Source organism: Chiloscyllium plagiosum, unplaced genomic scaffold (genome assembly GCF_037043375.1).
Source record: "Chiloscyllium plagiosum isolate Xiang-an unplaced genomic scaffold, Cpla_swu_hap1 HiC_scaffold_2, whole genome shotgun sequence".
Taxonomy (NCBI): domain Eukaryota; kingdom Metazoa; phylum Chordata; class Chondrichthyes; order Orectolobiformes; family Hemiscylliidae; genus Chiloscyllium; species Chiloscyllium plagiosum.
In genome coordinates, this window is record NW_028270140.1 from 158,852,045 (window position 1) to 158,860,165 (window position 8,121).

At 38.9% G+C, this 8,121-nt stretch overlaps 1 long non-coding RNA gene across 1 annotated transcript in view; it reads left to right on the top strand.

The window, feature by feature from the left end:
- Positions 1-5,630, top strand: part of LOC148152042 (uncharacterized) — a 54,709-nt gene extending 49,079 nt beyond the window's left edge. The window contains exon 4 of the long non-coding RNA XR_015759236.1: positions 5,540-5,630. This is a non-coding gene — a long non-coding RNA (uncharacterized LOC148152042). The remainder of the gene's footprint in view (positions 1-5,539) is intronic.
- The last annotated feature ends 2,491 nt before the right edge of the window (positions 5,631-8,121 follow it).

Genomic DNA, 8,121 nt, shown 5'->3' on the forward strand with positions numbered 1-8,121 from the left:
CTAGATATTAAAGACATTTAGGAATATGGTGATAATGTGGGAAAATAACATTGAAGGAGATTAGCCATGCTCTAGTTAAATAGTGAAAAGGATCAATGGACAAATGACCTATTCCTGCTCCTATATCCTTTATTTCTATGTTCCTCACTATAGACAAGGAACATGACATTGAGATAGATGATCAACTATGGTTCAGAATGGCTCAGCAGACTTGAGAGACCAATGTATTTCCAGTGAAATGTTATTTCTTTATATTCTCACAAAAGAGATTATGAAACTCGATTGGCAACTTTTCTTGAGGTCAGTGCTGATTATAGTGACTTCACCACTGACTGAAAATTATTGATAATTAAAATTGAAATGACTTTTGACTCCACTGTAGTTCAAAGTTGATTCCATATTAGTATTACAATTCTGAGTGCAATTGATTCTTAATACAGTGGAGCATTTAAGCAACAGTTTACAAGGAACAGTTGAAAAATACATTTTTCCATTGATCCTGGGGTGAAATATCTTGACTCCCCCCACTCTTCATACTATTTACTCACCTATGTTTCCACGCTTGTCAAATCTCCTTTTGATCCTTTCTGCACTTAAAATGATGCAAAATCTGTAGAATATGTAACAAAATCACTGCAGAGAAATCCATTTGATCACAGCCTCAGTGTGTTCTGCATCCAGACGTAGACTTTGGGCTCCCCTTATTTGTCTTTTTTCTCAACACCTTTTGTTTTTCATTGTTGTAGTTAATGAAACAAAAATAAAGAACAATCTAAATCTATAAATATTATTGGTTAGTTGCAGTTTATTAAATTTTATATTATCTTTTCTAACTCTATTTTTGCCAATATTTGCCAGTTGAAATAAAGGAGGCAGAACTCAAGGAAATTATTGACAAAAAGGAAAGTGAGATTCAACTCCTAAATAAGCAGTTATGCTCTCAGGAGAGGGAGAAACAAAACGAGATAATCAAACTGCAGATGGAGGTAAGGACAGATATTGTGTAAAAAAGCAACTTCCTTGAGAGAGTTAAACCAACCTTTCAGGAAGAGGGTCAAAGGCATCATGGGGCTCAGGCTTTCCCAATAGTTTAAAAGATGACTGCTCACATGGAGAAGCACTAGTATTCTGAAGCTACCATGCTCAGTGATGGACAGTCTTTCCAAATATGTTTGTGAAGGAGAAAATGGTGCTGCATTTATCCAGTTAATACGTGGAGTCCCAGTGGACAGACTGGACCAGGGAGTGTTATCATCTTCCCAGAAGACCAGCTGAGGACCACAACCTGACATCCTGTGACCAGTGGTGTGCCACAAGGATCGATGCTGGGTCCATTGCTTTTTATCATTTATATAAATGATTTGGATATAAATAAGAGGTGTAGTTAGTAAGTTTGCAGATGACACCAAAATTGGAGATGTAGTGGATAGTGAAGAAGGTTACCTCAGAGTGTAATGGGATCTTGATCAGATGGGCCGAGGAGTGGAAGATAGAGTTTAATTTACATAAATGTGAGGTACTGCATTTTCGAAAGGCAAATCAGGGCAGGTCTTTTACACTTAATAGGAGTGTTACTGAACAAAGATACCTTGGAGTTCAGGTTCATATTTCCTTGAAAGTAGAGTCTCATGTAGATAGGATAGTGAAGAAGGCTTTTAGTATGCTTTCCTTTATTGATCAGAGCATTGAGTATAGGAGTTAGGAGGTCATGTTGTGGCTGTGCAGGACACTGATTAGGCCACTTTTGGAATAATGTGTGCAATTCTGATCTCCCTCCTATAGGAAAGATGTGAAACTTGAAATGGTTCAGAAAAGATTTACAAGGACGTTGGAAGGTTTGAGCTGTACAGAGAGGCTGAATAGGCTGAAACATCGGAGGCTGAGGGATGGCCTTACAGAGGTTTATAAGATCATGAGGGGCATGGATAGGGTAAATAGACAAGGTCTTTTCTCTAGGATGGAAAAGTCCAGAACTAGAGGACTTAAGTTTAGAGTGAGAGTTGAAAGATTTAAAAGGGACCTAAGGGGCAACTTTTAAATTCAGAGGGTGGTGCATGTTTGGAATGAGCTGCCAGAGGAAATGGTGGAAACTGATACAAGTACAACATTTAAAAGGCATGTAGATGGGTATATAAAGAGGAAAGGTTGACAGGGATATGGGCCAAGTGCTGGCAAATAGCACTAGTTTAATTTAGGATATCTGGTCGGCATGGATGAGTTAGACTGAAGGGTCTGTTTCCATGCTGTACATTACTATGTCTCTAAGTCTACTCTTTTCCAAATGTGGGTAAATCTTGTCCCTAAGAATTTTCTCCAATAATTTTCCATCCACTAATAAAGGATCCTTGACCTATAATTTCCTGGATTATCCCTGTTGTCCCTTTTAAACAAAGGAACAGCATTAGCTCTTCTCCAGTCTTTTAGGACCTCATCTGTGACTAAAAAGGATACAAAGATCTTTGTGAAGTTCTCAGCAATCTCCTCCCTTACCTCGTTTAGTGGCTTGAGATAGATTCCAGCAGGCCCTGGTGACCTATCTACCTTAATGTTTTTTTCAAGACGCCAAACACCTCCTCCTCCTTAATATTGACATGTCCTCGAAGTTTTATCATGACTAACTCTGAAGAATCACTACGTTGAATACCTGACCCAGAATACTTACACCAATTCTGACTACTGTATAAATGCTTCAATTATCTGTGTCTTCTTGGCGTTTCAGGAATCTTCATTTTTAACTCTTTTGCCAATGCTATTAACAGATCCTTTGTTTCATCGTGTAAACCAGTCAGGGATGCATGTTCCATCTTTAAAAAAAGTTTTAACTAATTTCTGTATCATTTTAGATTGATAATATGATAAACCCGGTACAGGTATGCAGTCCTTTATCCAAAATCCTTCAGGCCAGTTGTTTTGGGTTTTGGAACTTTTCAGATTTCAGAATAAATGACATTTTTACAGTGAAATAAACAAAATTACAGAACAGCCGATCCATGTATAACTAGTACGAGCGCTGAGACACAATTGACGCCTGCCAGTGCTGGGCCATGCCACGGCACCACGTCACATCTGAGTGATGTGGGTCAAGTGGGTGTGGAGTTAGGTCACCTGTTCACACACCAAACAACCTTGTTCTACAGAAAAAATACATCACGAAAAGATCTTTGGATTTCAGAGTTTTTCGGATTTCGGATAAATGATTGTGTACCTGTACTTGTCCTTTATCATTTGCCAATAACTAATACTGCACATCCAATCTCTTGCTTCTTCATTCAGAAATCCTACACTAACCCTCCAAACTTTGTTACAACTCTGACAACGGTGTGCTGGCAATCAAGGTCCACCACTCCACCAGCCCTAGCAAGAGTATAGTTGTTTTATTTAATGACCAAAATGGTCAATTTGGGTTTTCTTATTACTGTTGTCTCGAGCAAAAAAAGACTTTTGGCAGATTTCTTCAATGAATTCAAAAATATCTTGTTTACTGTAAACAAATATGTTTTAGAGAAGCAACAAAGCTTACTAAACAACAAAGCTACTCTGAGAATTAAACTATGTTCCACTTAATTCCACTATGTTCCACATACATTCACACACAGAAAGGGCAGGACACAGCTCTGCAGAGGTGTTATGGAAAAAACAAAATGGTAATAACAACCAACACCAATGTGGATCTGAAAGGGTTGACTTCTCACAGTTTCTTCTGTTTCACTGTTGATGAGAATGGAGTAATGGAAGACCATCTGTTACGACATGGGCTAAACCCTCCTGCTTAATTTAAACCAGCAACACAGAAAGGATTTATCCTGTGCAGTAATCTGTGAATCAGTAATCAAGAGGCCAAGAACTATTTAAAGTAAAAAAAACAACTTTATTTCTTAAAGTATAACAGAGAATAATTAACTAACAACTATTTATAACTCCTTTCTCTAACCTATCTTTTATCTTCCCTTCTACAATACTAATCCAATAAACCCCCCCCCACCTCGATTAAGATTTACCAAAAATTCAAGTTTTCAAAACTAGCCAGCTGTCAAATCTTTTATTTGGATCTTTCTGTGTCGTCTTTTCTTCTTCCTCAGGACTATGATTCACAGGTCACGGATCTTTTAAGAGAGCTATTTTTCAAGCAGTCTCTACATGGTGGCATGTCAGTTCTCCTTCCAACTGTTCAATTTTCACTGGTCTTCTACCCACAAAGCATCAAATTGTTTCATTGGCTTTTAACATTGTCAATATACTAAATTCAAACTTGATTAGAATTTGGTATTTTTCAGGGTATAATTTAAACTGATTGGCCTAATTCGAATCTGTTTTTATCTCCAGTCAACCAGCTACCTTAGCTACTCCAGTAGTTGGACTACATGTTACATTATATCTTATTCAGAACACTTGGTGCTGTCAGGTAGTTCTACTAGCTTTTAACTCTCTTAAAGATACAGTACACCCACATCTTCATTACACATCGGACTGGATGAAAAATCAATTAGATCCAAACCTTGAATTGAGTTAGCAGTTATAAAGAGATATTTGAAACTTTCTCTGATTTCCCAGAAACTACTTCACTGAGCTATTTCTTCAGCTGGCTTTCTTTTAACGGTTGTCTTTTGATCACTGAGAAATTTTGCTCTTGCCAGTTTTCTTCCAAATGCCAAAAGTCCCAGGCCTGTGACAAAAACTAAAAAAACGAGATTGTTGCTCAGTGATAGCAGCATAGATGTTAGGATTTATCTTTTTTTTTGGCAAGATATTAAGACCATGAAAATATCTTTTTAAAAGTTTTGAGTTGTATCCTTGTCCAAACTTACTTGCTTTTCATGTAAGCAATAAATAAACACAGTTCTGATTAGAATTAGAAGACTGATTAAAATTCCTACAGTATAGAAACAGGCCCTTCGGCCCAACAAATCCAAACCGACTCTCCGAAGTAGTTCTCCTTGACATTTTTTAAGATATCATATGATAAGTCTCTCACCAACCCAGTAATGTCAAAGTAGTTCTATTTTCAATTTTCATAATTCAAAATTATGTATATGTGTGTGTTTCTAACAGTGTGGATATAGTGTTAGGAATGACAGAGTTTAGTTTCTGTACTTCTTATTGTTGAATCATCTCTCTGTAGTTTAGAATTTCCAGAATATTTCAAACTGAAAATCTAATGTACTGCACAATTTACTTTGTTCACTTTTGAATAAACTTCCCAAAAGAAAAGGAAACCTCATTGTACACCAGGAACACCCTCTCTCGTACTGTGTTTTAAAATAAGTCACCATGATTACCAAAACACTTGCAAGTTAATGATTAAACCACTTCAGACAGATCAAATCCATATACCAGTAGTTCAAACCCAAACACTAAAATAAATAATATTAAAATATATGTACACTACATACCTTACAACACAGCAGGCTTGGACAATTATGTGTAATTTGGCCTGATGTTTTTTCCCAGTTGTCTGTATTTGCAACGGAGAAAAAAAGGGTGATTTTTAAAGAAAGTTTATATTTCATGGTGATTAAACCAGTATTTTCAATTCATGCAGTTTAACACCAAGCTAGTGAAGATCCAGAGCACTTCAATCAAATCACCACATCAGGATTCTTCTGCATTGCCGCAGAATATCTTCAAGCGGGTGAGTTCTGAAACAAAATTCATTCAATCCAAAGGGTGGAACTTTGACATCAATCTTATATCAACTTGCATCCTCTGAAGGCGCTGGCCCCATTTCTCCAAACAGCTTCCAACCTGTCCAGGGAGGAAGACATGCAGTTTCAGGTTTTGCTGCATTGCAAAGAGGGGATTTGAGTGAATACGTTTTCACCCAGAGGGTAATGGGTACCTGGAACTCACTGCCTGAAAGGGTGGTAGAGGCAAAAAATCTCAACACATTTAAAACATATTTGGATGTGCACTTGAAACAGCATGGCATACAAGGCTTTAAGGCAAGTGCTGGAAAATGTAATTAAAATAGATACTTGCTTGATAACTGGTATGGACATGATACGTTGAAGGACCATTTTCTGTTGCACAGAGGTTTGTGAAACTTTGGAATTTTCCACACAGAGTGCAATGGTAGCTCACACTTTGAATAGATTCAAAATAGATTTCCGATTTTCATTAATTGTACAGGGACATGGGATTGGGTGGGTAAAAGGCAATAAAGTGCTTGATCGGCCATGATCATATTAAATAGAAGGGCAGGCTCGACAGGCTGAATGGCTTACTCCTGTTCCTATGCTGGGCACACCATTGAGAAAGGTGTGGGTCTTAGTATGGTCTTTGACAAGGTCCCACCCTGAAGGCTAGTCATGAAGGTTAGGTTGCGTGGGATCCAGGGACAGCAAGCTAATTGGATTCAAAATTGGTTCAGTGGTAGGAAGCAGAGGGTGATAGTTGAAGGTTGTTTCTCGGACTGGAGACCTGTGACTAATGGTGAGCCACAGCAGTCGGTGCTGGGATCTTTGTTATTTGTTATTTACATAAATGATCTGTTTGTGAATGTACAAGGCATGCTTAGTAAGTTTGCAGATGATACAAAATTATGCAGTATTGTTGATAGTGGGGAAGGTTATCAAAAATTACAGAGGGATCTTGATCAAATTTGGAAGTGGGCTGAGGATTGGCAAATGCAATTCAATACAGATAAGTGTGAGGTGTTGCACTACGGTAGGACTTACATAGTTAATGGTAAGGCCCCAAGGATTGTTATGGAACAGAGGAACCTAGGAGTACACGTACATAGTTCTTTGAAAGCAGTGTCACAAGAAGACAGGGTGGTGAAGAAGGCAGTTAGCATGCTGGCCTTCATCGGTCAAGGCACTGAATACAGGAGTGGGGCGTTATGTTACAGTTTTATAAGGCATTGGTGAGGCTGCACTTGGAGTATTGTGTGCAGTTTTGGTCACCTCATTATAGGAAAGACATAGTTAACCTGAAAAGAGTCCAAAGAAAATTTACAAGGGTTTTGCCAGGACTAGTCGGCTTGAGTTATAAGGAGGTGGAAGACCTGGAAAAATGGTGCACTGAGAACAACCTAGCTCTCAATGCCAGCAAAACCAAGGAACTCACTGTTGACTTTCAGTGGGATGTTACTCATGCCCCCCTACACATTAACAGCACAGAGATGGAACGAGTGGAGAGTGTCAAGCTCCTTGGAGTTGTCATCCACAACAGGCTTTCTTGGACTCTTCATGAGGACACACTGGTAACAAAGGCCCAACAACGTCTCTTCTTCCTCAGGCAGTTGAGGAAATTTGGCATGATGGCAAATACCCTTGCCAACTTTGATAGGCGCACCATCGAGAGCATTCTGTCTGGATGCATCACTAATCTGGTATGGCAACTGTACCGTTCAAGATCGGAGACAGTTACAGAGAGTGGTGAACTCGGCCCGGACAATCACAAAGGCCAACCTCCCATCTATAGAATCTATCTACCAGGCCCGCTATCAAGGAAAGGCTGCCAGCATTCTTAAAGATCCATCCCATCCTGGCAATGTTTTTCTACAACGTCTACTATCAGGGAGAAGGTACAGAAGCCTGAACACACCCACCAGCCAGTTTCGCAACAGTTTCTACCCTATTGTTGTTAGAATGCTGAATGAACTCACAAGGTCACTGCCACTGTTTAACTATATTTACTATCTATGCTATTTAACTCTGTGATCTGCCTGTATTGCTCACAAGACAAAGCTTTTCACTGTGCCTCTGTACATGTGACAATAAATTAAATTCAAGGAGAGGTTGGCCAAGATAGAACTTTATTCCTTGGATGGTAGGATAATGAAGGGTGACCTAATTGAGGAGCGTAGATAGGATAAATGCATATTAGTCTTTTTCCAAGGGATGGTGAATTGAAAACTAGAGGGCATAGGTTTAAGATGAGAGGGGAAAGATTTAAGAAGGACCTGAGGGGCAACTTCTTCATACAGAGAGTGGTGCGTATATGGAATGGGCTGCCAGAGAAAGTGGTTGAGGCAGATACAATAGCAACATTTTAAAAACATTTGGCTATATAAATGAATGGAAAGGATTTAGAGGGATATAGACCAAATGTAGGCAATCGGAACTAGCTAAGAGGCACTATGGTCAGCATGGACCACTTTGGGCTGAAGGGCCTGTTTTT